The sequence below is a fragment of the Candoia aspera genome, chromosome 1 (genome assembly GCF_035149785.1).
Source record: "Candoia aspera isolate rCanAsp1 chromosome 1, rCanAsp1.hap2, whole genome shotgun sequence".
NCBI lineage: Eukaryota > Metazoa > Chordata > Lepidosauria > Squamata > Boidae > Candoia > Candoia aspera.
This window is the reverse complement of record NC_086153.1, coordinates 170,879,178-170,900,350: the sequence shown is the minus strand read 5'-3', so window position 1 is coordinate 170,900,350 and position 21,173 is coordinate 170,879,178.

The window sequence follows — 21,173 nt, the reverse complement described above, 5'->3', positions numbered from 1 at the left end:
AGGTGGGTCACTGCACCCACCTTCCCCAAAAGGGATTGAGTGATTTTAAATAGGGCCATTGGGCGGCAATCTGCAGACGCAATAAGAGCGGAGAAGTATTGACGCTTCGCTGCTTTTATCGCCACCAGGTAGGCCTTAATAGCGGCTCTAACCAGTGTTTGGTCAGATTTGGTCTTTGTCTTCCTCCAGTGGCACTCTAGATGTCTCTTAGTCCTCTTCAAAACCCTCAGCTCCTCCATAAACCATGGGGAGCATCGAGTATGATGAGGCAAGAGAGGTTGCACAGGCATGATCCTGTCCAAGGTCCCAGCCACCTCCCTATTTCAGGTGGCAGCCAGGGCCTCCGCTGGACCGTGCAGCAGATCCCCGGGTATAACCCCCAGCTCCCTCTGAAACCCTACTGGGTCCATCAGTCGCCGGGGGCGGACCAATCGAATGGGTCCTGCCTCCCTGCAGAGGGGGGTGGCATAAGAGAATCTCAAGGCCACCAGGGCGTGATCTGACCATGACAATGGGGATAGCTGTAACTCTCCCCTCAGATCACATTGCTACTGCTCCGACAGGAAAACTAAATCCGGGGTGATGCCACTGTCTCGAGTTGGGTCGCGAATAATCTGAGTCAGGCCCATGGCTGCCATGGTAGCCATGAATTCCCAAGCTGCCTCAGAGGCCTGCCCCAGGGAAGGCAGGTTGAAGTCGCCCAGAACCATAAGCCTGGGGAACTCCACTGCCAACCCTGAGATGGCCTCCAGCAGCTCAGGCAGGGAGGTTGCCACGCAGCAGTGAGGCTGGTACAGCAGCAACACTCCCAACTGCTCTCGTGTACCCAACTTGAAAAACAGGGTTAATACATCTATATGTATTAACTCCCCTTACCTGCCTCCTCCCTCTTTTTTTTTTAATCCGTTCAGTCATGCCCAATTCTCAGACACTGCCTGGACAAGTCCCTGCAATTTTCTTGCCAAGGTGTTTTGGGAGTGGTTTGCCATTGCCTCTTTCCTAGGGCCGAGAGAAAGTGACTGGCCCAAGGTCACCCAGCTGGCTTTGTGCCCAAGGCAGGGCTAGAAGTCATGGTCTCCAGGTTTCTAGCCTGGTGCCTTAACCACTGCGCCAAACTGCTCTCTCTTCCCTCTTAGGCCTATTTTTTTTCCTCCTCTTGCAGGTAGAAGATGGGTTATATCAGTACAAGAGACTATTGAGGAGCAATAGCCATGCCACAAGAGGCAGAGATGAAGGAGAAAACAAATGTGTGGGGGAAAGGCAGCAGTTTGCTCAGGCATCTCTTACAAGCCAGTTCACTAGAGCGTGTAGGAAAACTGCGTGGGAAGCAGAAGAATGATTTTGAACAAAAATGTAGTTCTTTGTGGAAACATGGTGACCTTTTGAAGGATTTCCATGGCATGTTACTGTTTCCCACAGAGGTGGTCTGTTAAGCAGAAGGTTCTCTAAAGAAATATTATATTCTTTGGAGACCGTCAATATAAAATATTGTTTATGTTTCCATTAGGGCCTCATTGATCTTTCTTCAGTAAATGTTCTGGAAGAAGCAATGGATTCACCAGACAGGGAATAATGCTTCTTACAACATTATCAATTTTCATTTTATTTATATTTATATATTTATTTTCTTTATTAGTATGCCACTCATTCCCAAAAACTCTGAGTGACTAACATCGTTTAAAAAAACCCTCAATAAAAATAGATAAACCCACTGAAGTCGTCATAATCTCAACAGTTTTGTAAGGTATTTAAAAAAATATATACAAAGCCATGTGTCCACTAATGCATCCCAACATTCAAAGCAGGTCTTCCTCCTGGGCTAAGTGGAAAAGCCATGTCTTAATTGCTCCCTTGAAACCCAGGAGGGAAAAGGTAGACCAGATCTCCAAACAGAGTGAGTTCCAAAGCATGGGAGCACCAACAGAAAATGCCTATTTCCTAGGTGCTAGATGGAATTCCCAAAGATATGGGATCTAGAGGGAGCTGAACTCATTCGATCTAACAAGTATGAGAGAAGGCAGTTCAAAAGATAAACAGATCCAGAGCCACGTAGAGCCTTAAAGGTGATAATCAGCACCTGGAATCACAACTGGCAGTCAATGAAGCTCTTGAACAATTGAGGTCACCTTGGTAGAACAAAAGTTTTTCCTTTTTGCTGCCTTTAGCAAGATTGTATAGGTTCAAACATTATTTCTTCCCAATGTCCATTCAAGATAGGCCTTCCTGCAATGGCACACTACACATCTCCTCTGCCACTTCATCTCCCTTAATTAAGTTCCTCAGAGAAGTAAGGAGACACAACGGATTTGCCAGAGGAGAGAGGCTGCTCCAGTGCCATTCAGTCCAATGTTATGGTTGCCCACATATTCCAGGAGGCAAGCAGGCTCTTGGGGCCAAATTCTCTACCAGGTCCTTGGGAAAATCCTTAGCACCCTCTGAAAACCATCAGGATTATTTATTGATTTATTGATTTATCGAAGTTTATTACCGCCCATCTCCCCCTCAAAGGAGGGACTCTGGAGGAGTCTAAGGATTCCTTAGGCACTTGGGGTGGACCAATCTAATAGGCCCCACCCCACTGTGTGGGGGGTCATTTTAATTTGAATTAATTAATTATGTAGAATTTGTAGGGTGAATGGCATTCTATCGAATCCCTTAACTCTTTCCTGAAAACAAATTTAACATTACTGTGTCATGAAATGTAGGAGAGAGTACAATATTAGAGTTCGCTTCTGCAGTTAGCTACCAGCTGATTGCAAAGGAGTACCATGAGTTTTTTTATAGGGAAGGAAATTGACCTGATATAAATATGGATATAAATAATTAGAATGGTCCATAAAGCTCATCCTAGTGATCCTTTCAGAAGACCTGTGAGGTAGGCCAGTATCATCACCCCATTTGGTAAATTAACATTTGAAGCCAAGACTGCAATTTCACTTCAGTTACCAATTACGTCCATGGAAGCAATGAGATCTGAACTGAGACTGCTTCACTCCCAACATCCTGAAGGAGAACTGTAAGGGGAAAAATGTAAGAGAATTTCTCTGTCCAGCACTACATTATCCCATACTTTTAACAGGGCATCTTATGACAATGTGCGTTTATCAAATTCTTTTTCTATACTTCAGATAAACAACACTCATTGAAAATATTTTCTTGCTGTAAGCAGAACAGCCTTTCCCCAGGCTCCTGAGAGCTAGGGCCAATACCTTAAGAATGCTCAGTGCCCACTCAGACATTCCTTTCTGCATCAACCTATGTTAACGTCACCCCTCCCCCTGAAGCAAATACCACAGAGTAGGACTAACCCTGCTATTAAAAATCCCTCTTTTGCATCTAGTCGCCTTTAAAAACAAAGATCAGGGAACAGGACTTACTAAAAATATGACCCATGTTGAAAGCTGTAGTTAAAGCAAGGTTCTAAATCACAAGAGGTAGAATAGTGTTCCACTTTTAATAAGTCATCACAAGAATTGAGTAATGTTCAGTCTTGAGATTTATATTGATATTAAGGGTTTTATACTTTTTTATATCCTGATTTCCCTAAAATAAGTCAAATCACTGCCTGTAAGCCCAATTTTACTCAGACCTGGTACACTAGCCAAAGACCACCGGAGAGAGAGGATCAGAACAGAGAAAATCTCTTCTCCAATGATAGCTACTGCCTTAATTAAAAGTTGCTGCGACTATTAAGTTGAGAGAAACAACCAGAGGTTCCAATATTGATTTGAACACTGCAGCTAATGCATTTTATTGTTTGAGTTGCTTAGAGTCGACCCTAATAACCATAATTACTGTATGCTTATATGACTTTGAAACAGAAATTTTATATACCACAGGAGGAATGAGAATAAAGCTTTCAAATACAGTATTCTCAGTTTAAAATCTACATCCTTGTTGCTGTGAAACTGTAAGGGCACAAACCAAAATCAGAGTTTAAATAAACATCTTTATTTCTAATTTGTATCAGTATTTCCCCCCCCAAGTTTATGAAGAAAGATCATTAAAAAGGCAGGAAAGAAAGAAAAGATCCAAATGGATGTCAAATGAGACTCTGGAACTTGTTTTTAAATACTGAGTAGCTAAAGCTAATGGAAAAAAGAATGAAGTAAGAGAGCGAAATAGAAAATTTCAAAGGGCAGCTCAAAAAGACAAGGAAAAACATTATGATGAAATATGCAAAGACCTAGAGCTAGAAAATCAAAGAGGAAGAACATGACCAGCATTTCTCAAGCTGAAAGAGCTGAAGAGAAAATTCAGGCCCCAAGTTGCTATCCTTAAAGATTCTATGGGCAATACGTTAAATGACGCGGGTAGAATTAAGAGATGGAAGGAATATACAGAATCACCGCCTTACACTGCCTTACAGTGTGTTAATTCTTGAGAAAATACTCTAAATGCCCTCTACTTTACGTGCAGTTTCCAGTTTCATGGCAGCTGAAAAACAAGCGATAGTCTAATGTTGGGCTGAACGTTAGAGACCTCAGTCCCTAGTCTCTTCTTTACTCATACAACGTATATGACCTGCCAAATATACCTCTCATTTCTACAGATGCAGTACAGAGATCACTGCACTCTTTTCAATTGCCTCCTTTTTTACATAAAATAAGGCTAATTTTAGAATAATATATAAAATGTACCCAGCTGAATATAACTGAAAAAAAAAAAACATCAGTGGTCCCAGAGAGCAAGTACATTGCTCTTGCCTCCCAGAAGTTTGCCTACACAAGCAGCAATTGGATTATTTTTCAGGCTCAGCAGTTAAAATGGTGTGCTGACTTCGGGTTCAGAACTGATAATGAACGTGAATTGAAAGTATTAGCTACTATATCTCTGCAAAGAGTTCATGGAATGACAAGGCAGCCCTGGAAACTATACTGTGCCTTTCAAATTGTTATTCCTACTAGTTGTTTTCTTCTGCTAGAGGAATGTGATTAAAGGAACAGAGTTCATGCCACAAATGGACAGAAATGAAGTTGGTTACCTCAGATCACTTTCAGGAAAGCATGTGTTCTTTGAAATTTCTCTAGTGATGTTTTCCCTACAGTCTGAGAATGTATCTAAAGAGGCAAGTATTGTAGGTCTTGTTTTCACCAGATTACATAATACACATGCATACACCCATACCCATACACACACTCAAACTCTCTCAGATTAATTGAGTTGTTTACTCTGTGATTATATATTTTTAAACTGTTTTCATTGTCACTGAGAGATCTCAAGTTATGGATGATTAAGAAAGACAATTAATTCATTAAAAAGCTTAGTTATGGCTTTGTCTTATTCTGTTGTGTGATCATGAAAAAAAATTACCTTTAGAAAGATAATTCATTTGCAATAAAAATCCAGAAAAAATAAAGTTTAAAGTGAATTGTTTAATATATAAGAACGTGCCTGTCTTGATCCATCAGTATCATCAAAATATCAACAATAATGCAAAATATCAATCTGTTACAACTAACAGGTTGCAAAATAATCTGGAAGTTTTGAAAAAGTTTCCTTGAGGCTAGATTATACATCAGTCAAAATAGATGGAGATACTTAAGAATCATGTTATAATTTCAGAATGCTAGAATGGGTATATTTCAGAATTAAAATACCCCCGTTTGTCCCATGAGATTGTACATACGAAATGAGACTACAGTCCTTGTGAGAGAAAGATGATATTGGGCTCCTTGAATAATGAGGCCCTGGGTTCAGCCCCAGTTCACTGGTTTCGGCCTTCCTCAGTTTCATGAGACAGGGATTGAATAAGACTCGGCCCAATAGGTCTCATTCAATCTCTTCCTTCCAGGATGACCTCATGAGTTTCAGGAAGGAAACATCAGGAAATCTGGCAATGTCAGTTACTAGAGCTAATGGCATCCTGAATGTGAGGTATGTAATTATGGATATATGGCATGCCTATTTCATGTCCATGTAGTTAAGACAACCATTAACAAACTAAGAAAGAGAAGGGTAGCAATCATTAAAGGAAGGGTAGCTGCAATCAGCTTTCAATTTTATATACACACATTACAGAAAATGAAACTGAGGTATTGCCATAGTTTTTCATGTGTTATGCATTTTACCTGTGCTTTAAATTGTGCCTTTATTAACCTGTTTTGTATTTCATTTTTCTGATACCTGTAATAATATTTTCAGGAACAGAATGCTAATCTAATCAATTAATGTAACATTATATAGAGCTAACACTTCGATTTTTCCAAAGAAGTAGAAAAAAACTTAGTTAAGTCTAGAGATTTAAAGATCTGTCAGGAAAGTCTTTGAGGAAGGGCCATATCATAGTGGATGGATATCTAAAAGTCTTATAATGTATGGCAATACAGAAACCAAGACCCATTATCATCTAACATTTCTCACCTGGACTGTTAAACAGATTTTAAGCCACTGCTCAGCAGACCATGTGCCCAAAGCAACTTGCCTTTGATGAAACTCCAGCTGATTGCTTATCAGCCATATAACCAGACCACTCAACCAAACAAACTTTCATTCCTTATCTTATCTTGGCTTGGCTTGGTTCTCACCATTTGTTTCCTGCAAAAGCCTTTTTTAGACATATCAGTGTTCGTAGTGTGCTCCCTTCAGAATAGAGGGATCAACCAATCTGCAGTTTCAACACTGATTTCATTACATACATAATCTCCAAGCAAATTACTAGAGGTTATTATATTGTTTCCCCTTTGGGCACTGACAGAACTTCTTAGCTTCATTGCGACTGCATCATGTGCATTCAGACTGTGTTTGCTAATGTAAGCAATGGTCCCAGAACTTGGAACAAAATTTCCAAGTGGCAATACTGTACCTCCAGCACACATGTACACTAATATCATGAAAAAGAATCCTGGGAAAATAGATGGTCTTTTTGAATGCTTCCCAAGAAAGCATATAAATCCTGAGCCAATTTAGATTACAGCTGCAGAGTGGCCTCCAACCATCATCTAAAGAACTTGGGATGCAATCTGGCCTTCTCATTTTTATTTATGTATTTAAAAGGCCAGCCAACTCATAGTTTATGGATCTGGCTTCTTATGACTTCTTGTGATAGAGTGATGGAATGCTAAAGACATAATATATCTTGACTTCAGCAAAGCATTTGACAAAGTACACATGACATGCAAAGTAATAAGCTATTTTAATGTGGGTTGATAGCATGACAATTAAGTGAATATATACAGTATATATTTTTTATCCATTGAATCATGTCTGATTCTCAAAGACTGCCTGGACAAGTCCCTGCAGTTTTCTTGGCTGCCTCAGCAGAAATATAATTAGAAATGACAGATACTAATAGTTTCTTCTTTGGTTAAACTCCACCTCCACTAGTGTGATAGAATGTCTACTTTCAGGCATTGCACTTTAAGGAGGATTCAGAGAAATTGAAACAGGGCCAGGGAAAGCAGTTAAGATGATCGGCGGATTAGAAATTCAGATCTGTGAAGAAAAATGGAAGGAATGGGTATATCTAGCCTTTAGGCAAGATAATGGAGAGGGGAATATGACAGCAACCCTTCAAACCGCTAAGTGGATATCACATGATCAAAGCCTGTGGTCTCTTCTTCTAGACTACAGGACATGGAATAATAGATTTAAGTTACAGGAATGCACATTTGGATTAAATGTTAGAAAAAACTTCCTGTCAATTGTGCAAGGAATCTTTATTGTACCATACACCTTCATGTGCTCCTATGCCTATATCCATAATGATCCCTAATCCTAACCCTGAATACCCCTGCCTCTGTTTAACATATGGTCAATGTATCTAACCATAATAGACTTAATTGCTAACAGTCTTCTCATATGTATACCATGACTACTCCTTCATGACATATATCCTTCTAGAGTTAATCTTTGTTACCTCAGTAAATGACCTTTGATTCACAAACTGTATGTCTCCATGAACTGCAACATTCTTAAGGATACCGATACTGTAATGGTTGTGTTTACAATTCTCCCCATCTAGCGGGATGCAAGGTTGAACTGTTAGAACAACAATCAGTGTGATGTCATTCACAATTTTCAGAGGCTAAGTACCCTGAATTACAAAGTGTTCTCCTTCCAGACACAGAGGAGCTCAAACTGCTGTGTACCCCTATCTATAGCCCTTCATAGTCACAAAACAGTTCTTGCCCATCTCTGCACCTCTCTATACAATTCTGATGAACAGACTCCTCACCCTTGACAGCAAGAGCCCAGTGACTCACTGTAAGTTGTTAGCTTTAACCAAAGGATTGTTGGATATTCTCCCATGGGTGAGTTTTTCCACAACACAGCAAAAAGAGTTAGTCAAAAAGGGGGGTGGGGTAGGTGGGCGGTGGCTCCCCTTCTTTGGATGTGGTCAAAGAGAGGCTAGACAGCCATCTCCTGGGATTGCTAGAATTTGAATTCCTGAACTGGGGTTGGATTGGATGGCCCACTGCCCCTTGCAACTCTGAAGTATGAATAAAGCCATTTCCAAATCATCCAGAATACACATGTTTTGTAGGCTTCCAAGGTACGCCCTGAGTGCATTTCTTTTGCATCAGTGGCTGCATTCCCTGAGAGAAGGAGGAGTCAATCTTCATTGGTCCCCCTTTTCCTTCTGCAGCCTGCAGAGCCATCTCCTTCTCTGTCCAAAGACTTCACCAGTCCTCCAGAGCAGATGGGGAGGGAAACCCTGGGAACAGCACAGGGAAAAGGAATCAGGAAAGATTTCCCCCTTTCCAATACGCCAGCAGGTTTCTTTTAATATATATATATATATATATATATATATATATATATATATATATATATATATATGGGACGCGGTGGCGCTGTGGGTTAAACCGCTGAGCTGCCGATCGGAAGGTCGGCGGTTCGAAACTGCGCGGCGGGGTGAGCTCCCGTTGCTAGTCCCAGCTCCTGCCCACCTAGCAGTTCGAAAACATGCAAATGTGAGTAGATCAATAGGTACCGCTTCGGCGGGAAGGTAACGGCGTTCCGAGTCGTCATGCTGGCCACATGACCCGGAAGTGTCTATGACAACGCCGGCTCCAAGGCTTAGAAACGGAGATGAGCACCGCCCCCTAGAGTCGGACACGACTGGACTTTACGTCAAGGGAAACCTTTACCTATATATATATATATATATATATATATACATACATACATACATACATACATACATACATATTCGTATTAAACTTTAAGAACATTACAATTTAGTTTAGTTACAATTTAGTTATTAATTTCTAATATTATATATAAACTAAATACCAGTATAACTTGGGTACTATTCTGTAAAAGACTTTTAAAATAAACATAACCTTTTATGTACTTTTAAAAGAAACATAACCTTTTACATAAAGAGAGATATATAGTGATAAACAAAGAAAAGGAAAAAAAACTATACTAAACTACCTGGGGGGGGGCAGACAAAAATCAGTAAAAAAACCCAAACCATTTTAAAAAGTAAATGCTCAACCTGCTGCACTTAAATTACATCTAATTCTATAGAAAAGACCATTTAAAGAAGGCACAGAAGCCAGTTGGATCACTTTGGGCCAGGCACTCTGTCTTGGCCGTAGACTGGGAAGTTGGAAAACCTGCACTGGACTCAGGTTGTAGATTACAGTCCATAACCTTCAATGAAAAGATTTTCATCCTGTAATGGCTTGATTTGTGCTGTTAATAACATATATCATGCACATGTATGTGCATGTATATTCATATATGGGGGACTGTGCTATTGAAATTGTAACTTTCTGCAACATCATTATGATTCAGTTTTTGAACAATGAATTTAAACTAGGCAATAGAGAATCATACTGTCCAATCTCGCCTCTCATTCAACATAAAGCTAAATCAAAGTCTGAGAGTTTGCAAATTTTATTAAAATAGCTTTTAGAGTCTGGGATAAAGCATACTTCCAGAAGGACATAATCCTTATTTTCATAACAGTCCAAGCTTGTCATATCCTAAGTTATTCATAGATTAAAAGATTCCAGGATTTTGGAATATGGTTTAACAAAACATTCTATCTTTGACCCTTCCCTGCTTTCAAAGACCTTGGTTTGCCATAGTGGCAATATCTAACCAATCATGAATTACAAGTGGACACATCACCGGCGGAATCACAAGCTTACTACAGATGAAGCTCTGCTACTTCCATCGCGCACAAGAGATTCTGGGCTCACCCAGGTGTTTTAAAAATCCCGTTTTCAGATCAATCACTTCTGTGCAGTTTTTCTTTCCTGCATTATAAAAGAAGTTTCTCAAAGAGAAAACACTCAATCTAAAAAAAGAAAGAAAGAAATTGGTTTCATGCCGATCCTTACATTCTAGGCAAATATTACCTTGGAATATTAAGTTGGTGCGCAGTTGCACGTGTATTGTTCCTCCTGCTTTATAAAATGATTCCAACTTTCATAAGAAGAAAATTTCGGAATAGAATTGCCAAATCAATGAGAAAATTCTAAATTCTGCTTCTCACAAAAGGAACAAGGGAAACGAACTCAAACTGGATGCAACATATACATCATGCTGCGTGCAATAGGAAGCAACGCTATTTGTACCATTCCTCTGTAAAATATGAATGGTAAAATGTAAAGTTCATAAACTAGATAAGTGGCTCCCACCTATCTTCTTAAACTGAAACTATAGTATGCCTAAGCCTTCCAATTTACAGAAATAATGCAACAGATAAACTAATACGAATAATTAACTCATTGCCTTTGTCATGGGAGTACCTTTTAAAATTTCAATTCAGTGTCCTAGAAGCTGATCCTATCAGATGCTGTATCTCTTTGGAATATGCTATACCTCAGCTCATATCAGCACCTCAGTATTGTGTTTAATCAGTGAAAAAGGAGAATATGCATTTTAGCTCAATAATGCCTATAAGTAATATAATGTGTAAATAACAATTTTATAAAAAAACAAATACTTATTAGGCAACTTTCAGATTCCACTGCAAAAAAGCAGCTCTGCTCCTTATAGCTGCAAGCTGAGCCTTGATATTCTGGCTTCTCCCTATGAGAGATGTGGTCTAAATACATAGCTAGGGAGGGGGAAAACTGTTTAGATTTCATTTTAATGTAAATGTACTTATTTATACTTCCTAGATTAACATAAACACTGAAACACAGTTGATACTCACACCTTCTGAATATGGCAAGGCCAATCAAAACATGCATACTAAAAGCATATTTATGGGAAAGTGTGCATAAAAATACCTATTTTAGGATAAGACTAAAGAAAACAAGCTGCAAAAAAAAGTATGCTTTATGTAATGTACTGTATGTACAAAGATGTGCACATTGGTACATTTGCCTTGCCTGCTGCCACATCTGCCCTGTGAAACAGCATCCCCCCTGAGATCTGGATGGCCCCAACCCTGCCAGCCTTTAGGAAGACCTGGAACATTTGCTCCTTCCCACAGAAGCTGGGGCCAGCATGTTGTGTGAACCAGTCAAAGTGTAAACAATTGGATTTTGTTTGGTTCTAGCATGGCATTTTTACTGATGTGTTATTTTTCTGTTTTGATATTTTTAACCCTTTGTAAGCCTTCCAGAACTGCTTAGCAGAGAGTAAAGGTAAAGGTTTCCCTTGACGTAAAGTCCAGTCGTGTCCGACTCTAGGGGGCGGTGCTCATCTCCGTTTCAAAGCCTTGGAGCCGGCGTTGTCCATAGGACACTTCCGGGTCATGTGGCCAGCATGACTCACAGAACGCCGTTACCTTCCCGCCGAAGCGGTACCAATTAATCTACTCACATTTGCATGTTTTCGAACTGCTTGGTGTGCAGGAGCTGGGACGAGCAACGGGAGCTCACCCCGCCGCGTGGTTTCGAACCGCCGACCTTCCGATCGACAGCTCAGCAGTTTAACCCGCAGCGCCACCGCGTCCCTGCTTAGCAGAGAGGGTGGCCCAAAAATTGAAAACAAAAACAAAACAATGTTTACTGTACACACTTTAAAAATCATAAATTGATATGGAACAGGCTTTGAAAAAGTCCTGAAAAGGAGAAACAAAGACTGATACACACATTTATACAGATAGTTGCAAACTTGCTTGTGCACTTTAGGATAAGCATGAATTCTTTCTGAACCAGCAATCCATCCATTAAGTGTACATAAGCCCCTTCTGACTCCTGGAAGTGTTGCTAATGCTTCATTTTATTTCCCAATCCAATCCACACCATACCCAAGATAATGGTGCTCAAAGAAAGTATTATTGCTCCAAATACGTTATTTGCCCTCCTCTTGCAATCCTTCAGATCAGTTCTGGATATTAATAATTCTATATTGTCCAAATGCATTGCACCATTTCTTGTTTTTCCCCTTATTTCTATGGGTGTATTTCAAGAAAAATGCTGGTTGTTGAAAGTTAGGCAGGCCTTATGGAACATAACATTTCATTTCAAAGCTGTTGCAATAGTTGTATTGTTTCAATATGGAGCTTCAGCTGCTTCAATATCTGAAAACACAAATATAAATTTAAAAAAAATAGAGCCCTACAGTCACACAGAATATTCTATGCCTATTAAAGAGGTGTAGCCCACTTATTGTGGGATGCAAGCTCCAGCCCACTGTTAATCTATTGCAAAATCGAAAACTATGGGAAAATGAAATATTCATTTTCTTCCTTGAATCCCAGCAACAAACAACATATATGCCCGGGGGACCATCACATTTCTATGAGCAGAGGGCTTTCAATTGGAAGGACTGCCTACCAGAACGCCCCCCTCACACACACAAGCACACATACACATTGCCTCCCAGCTGTGTTTTGATCAGAGCAGCTGAGGAATGCCTACTTCACCAACATGTTTATTGGCTTTCTGCTACTGGAAGCACACTGTACAAGGAAAGCTGATCCCCACATAATGCAGGAAAGATATCTTTTTTGGCTTTTCTGGGGCATGAAACTCTAGGTCAGCAGGACATCAACAAAGTCCATCTGGTACATTAGAGAGAAGAAAGCAACTTAAACTTCTCTGTGGCTTTGCTAAATTGTTGCAAAAACCAGTCTTCCTCTGAAAGCATTTACAGGCCAGTCTATCGGGAGGATGGCAAATGCAGATAAAAATGGTGGAACATTTCATGGTTCATGGGTGCATTTGTGTGGAGGTCATTGGAAATTTGCTTTTTCTTACTGTAAAAGTACATTCACAGAACACTCAAACCAGGGGTGGGGGGATGGGGTAGGGGCAGTAAGAATAGTAAACTTAGTGACTCCTGCTCTCTGTGCCCTGCTGTTTTCTGAAGCGTCCATCAGCAAGCTCCAGATTTGCAACACCACACAGAACACATTTTGGATGAGAAGATGGTGACAGCAACTCGGGAGGAAAGCTATTTGAGTTAATGTATACTGGGAATGCTTTGCAGATCCAGCTCTAAAGCAAGTGAGAGGGCATGTTACAGACCCTGTACATGAGAGATTGTCGACTGGCAGAGTCCAGGAAGAGGGTCTTCTCTGCATAGCCCCCTGCCCTTTGGAATAAGCTACCCCCAGAGATAAGGCAAGCCCCCACTGTCCCGGCCTTCTGAGAGGGGCTCAAGGTATGGCTGTGCCACCTCACTTGGGGTGGGAGGGGAGACAGTTCGTCATGGGGGTGGCTGGAGCCTTGATGCGGCCTGGGGAATTTTATCAAGACTGCAATTCTACCATCTTGGGTTTTAGATCTCATATTTTATATTTTAGAGTTTGTAGTATATTTGTATATGTATATTTTATAATGTATCTTCTTTTAATAGATATTTTTTACTGTTTTAAATTCACTTGTAAACTGCCCAGAGTCATTGTTGAAATGGGTGGTGGAAAAATGTGATAAATAGATAGATAGATAGATAGATAGATAGATAGATAGATAGATAGATAGATAGATAGATAAACTGACGCATTGGTGAAAATTTAAAAAAAACCCTGTTCTGCTCAGAATCTTATTCCATTTCAGAATCTGGATTGGTGGAAGAAGACTTTTATGATCCTGCTTGATTGGTTGCTTGATGAGTTTATTATCTAGAAATGATAGGAATGTTTTGAAACCACCACCAAAAGAGTCATTCTGATTCCAGAAAGCTACAGGAGTATTTTCTTTTGACAAATTTCTCTCTGAAGATTTGAGATGGAATGTATCAAGAAGACTCGCAGAATTATTAACATGCTGCAAAGTTTGTCCAAAAGATATTTGTCAGAATAATATAGTATAAACTAGCAACTGTGTGCTATACTGATCCCCCTTAGAGAATGAAATTCTCCTCAGGCAGCAAAATCAGTGCCTCTGCTTATGCTTTTAAAATAAAAATGATTCAGTCTGCCAACGCACATGAATATTTTCTGCATTCAGAAAAATGTGAAAGAGTTTATTAGGAGTATGAACACCCATAAATATAAAGAAACTAGGAATGTGAAATATCCTTGCATCATAATTGCCTACTTTATTTCAGAAAGATTACAATGATCCACTAAAGGTACTTGGAAAAAATTCTGCAACTTCAGTTTATCTTCTGTTGGAAAATCACAGTAAATGAGAAGCACAATAAAAGCAAGTGTTTCCATTGGAAATATGAGTATATATCTATCTGCTTAAATATAGTTCAGTGCTGACTCCAAAGCTTTACCCATCTTGGCATTTTCAGCTGAAATGATCTCATGAATGGGGCTGCTGAACAGATGCAAGCCAAAACACTGACTATAATGTGGTGTGGGACGGAGGCACACGGGAAGGAGAGTTTCTTTTAATGGGCAAATAGACTAGCGTAGCATTCCATGGCACTGCATGGCAGCACAGCTACTTCAGTCCTGAAGCAGATGTAGTTGCCATTATGCACATGGAAGAGGATTGTAGAGGAGCTCTGAATTCTGCCTGTTTCAAAGGAGGAGGAAGAGGAGGAAGAGGAGGAGAGGTGGCAACTGTCAGCCTTTCAGGATGGACCAGATCAGGAAACAGACTCCACAGGAAGACTAGAACTAAACTTTATTGAGATAGGCTATAACAACAGAATACTGCAAGCCTGATTGTGCTTCACCTACTCTCCCTCTTATGTCACAGTAGATCAGGGAGGCTTTTGCCTAAGTTGCTTCCAAATATTATCTTGCGTCCCAGGACTTAAGGAATGTGTCAACCCTCTTTGCTTACATGACAGTTCTTGCCTATTTCCCTCAAGGTCATCTCCCTGATTCTCTTACAAGTATTATCCTTTGGAAGGAAGGCCACATGTAGAAACAAAAGGGGAGAAAATCACAAAAGTCTATGAAGCCAATTTTTAAACAAGCTTTTCAAATAATCTAAGCTTTTCTTTAGGGGGTGACTGAATAAGTTGTTTCAGAGGGAGAAAAATGGATTTCCACTGAAATACCTGAAGCACTCCTAAGGGAGACTTTAATACTCTAAATATTTTGGATAAAAAATTCAGAGGGTCTCCCTTTCCATTTCCTCAAAAATAAGCTTGGTAGCATGGATGCCTTCCCTCTCTCCAAGTTCTTCCACTGTTGATGGCCCCATTAAAACTCGCTACTACTAAAAACACATCAACAGAAACACATTTTACGATCTTTAGTAGGAAGCCACATAGCAGAATTCTATGGGCTGGTTTTTGAAACAGAAAGGGATGTTAAGCATCTCCTTCCTACAGCTCAGGCCTTCTGGCTTCATCTACCGCGTGCCCCCTTTCAGTCGCTCCTTACGCGTACAAGACTCCCTCCCCACCATTTGAGCATTACAAAAAATCCTTGGAAGGGCCCTAGCATAATATTCTGAGCACATCGATATATGAAGCCTAAGTGCTACAAAGAATCCATTTATGCTTCAAAGTGCTTTTATTTCCAATTCTGCATGAAGACAAAAAGGCCATTCCACAAACTTAAACCTGTATAATACTTTTCTTTGTGTTTCTTGCCATCTACTCTCTGCTGTGTTAGCCCAATGCAACAACTGCAAAGACACTACAATGAAACCTGCATTTGTCATGCTGACATGAATGCAAGACCGTCAGTGAATGCTGAAACAGTCCTTCAACTTTTATACCCTCTACCTTCCCACGTGGGGCCCCTTCTCCTACTCACACCTATTTATCTGTCATTTTGAAATGAAGGAGCTGTTGGGGGGATAGCAGGATGGGCCCAGCTGAATGGAGGCTGGATTAAGGCTCACGTTGAGATCTCCCAGCTTCCTGCCTTTAAAGGGACTGCACAATGGGGCACTGTTTTCTCAGCCATCCTTTCAGTTCTTTGCCAGAAAGGATCCAACCATTCCCCTTCTGGGAAGATGCACCTCTCCACTCTGGGGGTGGAAGCAAATTGTTGCAAGAGGTCCTGAGACTTCTTGGCAAGTTTCCTTGGCTTTACTAAAAGATGCTCCAGCAAGCTGAACCGAAACAGTACTTTTGTCTTCAGATGCGCTAAACAAGACTCTATTTTTCCTCACCTATTCTCTTGGATTGATAAGAATATCATCTTCAGTTACTCTTTAGTGATATTCCATTAAAAAAAATGCAGACATGAAGTGATTATCCAGCATCTGCAAGTTTCTGTAAAAACAGAAGATAAAGATCCATATATATATATATATATATATATATTGGCGTTTCTAGCTTTACTGAATGGACTTCTAACTATAAGCAGGATTTACCGGTTTCTTTTGCTTCAAATATTGCTTGTGGTAGTGTTGATAAGATTTTATCAGAATTTTTCCCCCATAGGGAAAATAAGCCTATAGGAGGAAAAATGCAGCACTTTTTATAGTATCAAGCAAATTAAGAAAGTTGTGTAATTCTCACCAGATAGTGTCAAAGGGGACACAGACTGAGAAACACAATCTTCTAGATGGGATTGGAAATGTGTATTTCTGTTTTTCTAGCTTCACCTTTTTTCTCCACAAAATAATTAAACAATAAAATAGATGTAAAAACAGATTGCTCTGATGAGAAGTATCTCAGCTGGACTGGTTTGGGAAAGTAGCTAGAGGCCAGCTCTATGAAAACAAAACATACCTATTAGCTTAACAATAACTTTGTTTGCTAAAACTGCATTCCTCATTTTAGTTTCCTCCAGATTTGTGGGATCTCAAGTCTCATCATCTCCAGCCACATGGGAATAATGGGAGGTAAAGTGCAATACATACACAGGCCCTGAGCTGGAGAAGGCTGCACTATAGTGAAATAGAAATTATTGTCAATAGAATACCTGTGATCTCAGACTCAGAAACAGAGGTATCAAGAGTTACAGAAATCTTCCTGTTTTATTTTGCACACAAAATAGTCTTCCCATTTTATAATCTCATATATTTTAAATTAAGGGAATTTGTATTCATAAGTTCCCACAGTTGGGTCACAGCACCTGGAAAGCTAAGTTGCCTAACAACTTCTTTTTCTCTATTTTCTCTCAGAAGAGGGAAAAAGTCTTTCCTAACATTTGAGGAAAAGGGCAGGATTGATATAGTGAAACCCATCCTGTTACCTTAAGTGTATTCAAGAAAAAATGTTTTCCAGGGTGCAGGTGGTCTCAGAATAGATGACTACAGGTAGTCCTTGACTTACGACAATTGGGACTGGAATTTCTGTCGCTAAGCAATGCAGTCTTTAGGCGAGGACCTCTTTGCAACTTCCTGCTGGCTTCCAACAACCAAAGACAGTGGGAAGCTGGCAGGAAGTTGCAAGTCCCAGGTGGCTCGCAAGCAGGCTGGCAGGCAGGCAAGTGGCTGCTGCCCAGTGGGAGAGGGAGTGAGGAGGTGTATGGGGATGCATGGGAGGGTCAGGAATGGTGCACAAGGGTGTGAAGGGGTATGTGAGAGGCACCACATGGGTCGGGAAGAGTGCGCAGGGATGCGTGAGTGGCCAGCATTGTGTGAGCGCAGAAGGCACAGGAGGGTTCGTGGGTGGGGTAGACTTACCCCAGTGACTTGCCACCTTCCCTGCCAGCTTCCCCACTGACTTTCTGGGGAAACTGGCAGGGAAGATTGCAAATGGAAATCACGTGACTGCGGAGTACTTGGCAACTAGTTGTAAGTGCTAACGGGTTGCCAAGCTCCCAGATCGCAATCACATGACTGCAGGGGGACTGCAATGGCCATAATTTGGGGACTGGTTGTAAGTCCATTCAGCACTGTCGTAACTTCAAACAGTCGCTGAATGAATGGTCATAAGTCGAGGACTACCTGTATTATCTTTGACAACCCCTGGAGAAATGGTGAGGTGTTGAAAGAATGGAGAACAGCAAACATAGTCCTTATTTTCAAACAGAGGAAAAGGAAGGACCCAGGACTACACATCAGTTAGATATAAATCTATACTGGGCAATGTATTAAAACAGATTATTAAGCAACTTATCTGTAGGCACCTAGAAAAGAATGTCATAATTACCAAGAACCAGCATAGGTTTGTCAAGGACAAATCATGTCAGGCTAAGCTTATCAATTTTGATGACAACGTCACTAGTTTTTTAGACCAATGGAATGCTGTACAGATAGCATGCTTTGATTTTTAAAAAGTATTTGACAAACTCTCTTATAATATCCTAATTTGTTTACTTATTAAATTTCTATATTGCTACCATCTCCTAAGAACTCCTTTAGGTGGATTAGATTCTACATGATCCAGAGGATTTGCAACTGCTTGAACAGTCCCACTCAAAGGGTACATGTAAATGGTTCTGCATCACCCTGGAGAGAAGTACTGAATGAGGTTTCCCTGGTCTCCAACTTCAGGCTAGTACCATGCAACAGCTTTTTTAAATGACCCATAAGATGTAATAGAAAGAATGCTTATAAAATTAACATTAACAAAAAGCTGGAGGGAATGGCTAACGCTTTAGAGATCAAAGGATAGTTCAAAATGACCCCGACAGCCTTGAACATTTAGCCATTTCCACAGGATGGTATTCAGCTGTGACAAGTATAAGGTCCTGCATTTGGATAAGAAATTAGTTCTAATTATTTGGGTTGTTGTTTTTTAGTTTTATGTACTACCCAGAGTCACAGTAGTGAGATGGGCAGCCAGAAAGGAAGGAAGGAAGGATTAAAATGAGGGAGAAGTGGCTTGGCAGCAGGGCATGTGAGAAGATTCCAGGAGTACCATTGAACCCCCAACATGAGCAAGCAGCATGATATGGCAGCCATGACATTCAGTGCAATCCCCAGCTGCATTAACAGATCACAGGAGGTAGAAGTTTGATTGCACTATATGTTGGTTAGCCTATACTTGTACAGTGACCAGTTCTGGACAATATGTTTTAGGAGAGGCATGGAGAAGCTAGAGTGGGTTTAGAGAAGAACTACCAGGCTGATACCGGGTTTGGAAACCATGCTGTATGGGGTATGTTAAAGGAATGAGGCATGCTTAGCTTTAAAAGGAAAGACTAATGTGATAGAGATCTAGAATATCTAAAAAGCTTTCACAGGCACGAGGCAGCATTGTCCTGGGTCCTACTTTAAATTGAAAGTGAGTTCATCGGTACCACCCCCCAAATATATTGACGTGATTTTAAATCTTAAATCATACTTCTGCTAATGCATATAAAAATTAAGTAACAGCATTAGGAAAAGCAGACATGGGGTAACTCAGTGACACCAAAAGCTTTTTCACTTCCCTCTAGAAAGTGGCTACATTTAACACTGGGGAGAGAGTGAATGTAACAGTAGTGATCCACAGAGTAAAGAAGCATAAGCAGGCATATTAATGAAATACTTGCTTTGTCTAACACCTCTTTAACAGTTAGTAGTTATACATGCATTTAGTTGGAGTTCTCCATGCTTAGTGAGATCATTACTAAAGCAGAGATAATGATTTTGCAGAAGTGGAGATTGCCTTGCAGTATTTATGGCCTGGGTGGATCATCCGGCAGAGTACGTAGAACTGCTGCAAGGCAGTCTCCACTTCAGAACCACTGCACTGAGGAAGTCTCACTGGAACGCAAGGTGGAACTACCATAAAGATTGTGATTTCTACTTTGGTATTGAGCATACTAAACTGGAGAACCCCAACTAAAAGTATGTATAATGAACCTGAGTTACTGCTCTTCCCCCCCCCCCAAAGTAATAAACTGCAAGTACAACTTTTTTATTTGCATTTTTACTCCCAGATTAATCAGTATTTACTCCTTGGAATTTACTGGTCCTATGCTCTGAATGTGACCTATAAACTGACTCTAATATTTTAATAGGTATACTTTTGTTCTGACAGCAGCCTCTTGAGTGTTAAATAACTTGCATTCCCCCCACCTCTTTTTTAGGTGTATGTGTGTGTGTGTGTGTGTGTGTGTGTGTGGGCATGCATACATATTTACTGAAAGGCAGTGACTTCAATAAATCCAAATGTCATCAATAACCATAATTAGCAGCTATGCTGTCTCATTGAGAGATTACCTGATAAGAATCCAATTAAGTTTTTTCCCCCCTTAAAAGAAGCCATCATTATACATTATTGAATTCTATTTTCATGCTGTGCATCTGAGTTCATTAAATCAATGAAAGCAGAAATGGTCAATACATTTTTTTCCTAAAAGACCTCCAAGAGAACCACTTTTAGATTGTATGTGTCATGCGCACCAAGAGATCATTCATTTTAGCTTCCCCTCATTACTGTTGAAGTAATTCACCATTGACACTGTGAGGACAACTGTGATTAACTCCTGGGAGACTCTGAGAAACTAATGAAACAGTCTTGCCTTTACATGTTACACATTTTTGTATAAAGAAAATATTGGATTAAATACTACACATAAACCCTTGTGTTACAGGCATTTGGGTTATACTGCTTATTTTTAAAATTCTTCTGAAGTTAAGTTTCTGGAGACAATTTTTTTTTTTAAGTGAGTTGTGTTCAGTTAGCAAAAGTGTTCCCAGTATATACTCCCAGCAGGGTCACCCAAGGCAGGTCATCATCCCAGCTGCCCAGCTACAGCAAGCAGGCACCTATAACGGGCAGCAGTGATATAGGAAGATACCAGAGGCAGATGATCACTTTAGTGACAAGGACAAAGGCATCAATTCATACTGCATGGGGAAAGGCAACGGTAAATCACTCCTGTATTTTACCAAGAAAACCACATGGGCAGAAAATATAAAATGATTGAGGATACATGCTGGATGATGGGCCCTTCAAGTTGGATGGCACTCAAATCTGAAATAGCAAAGACAGAATTACAGTTGGAATATGGAATGCAAGAAGCATTAATATGGGAAAGCACAATACAGTGAAATATGTAATGAATCAAC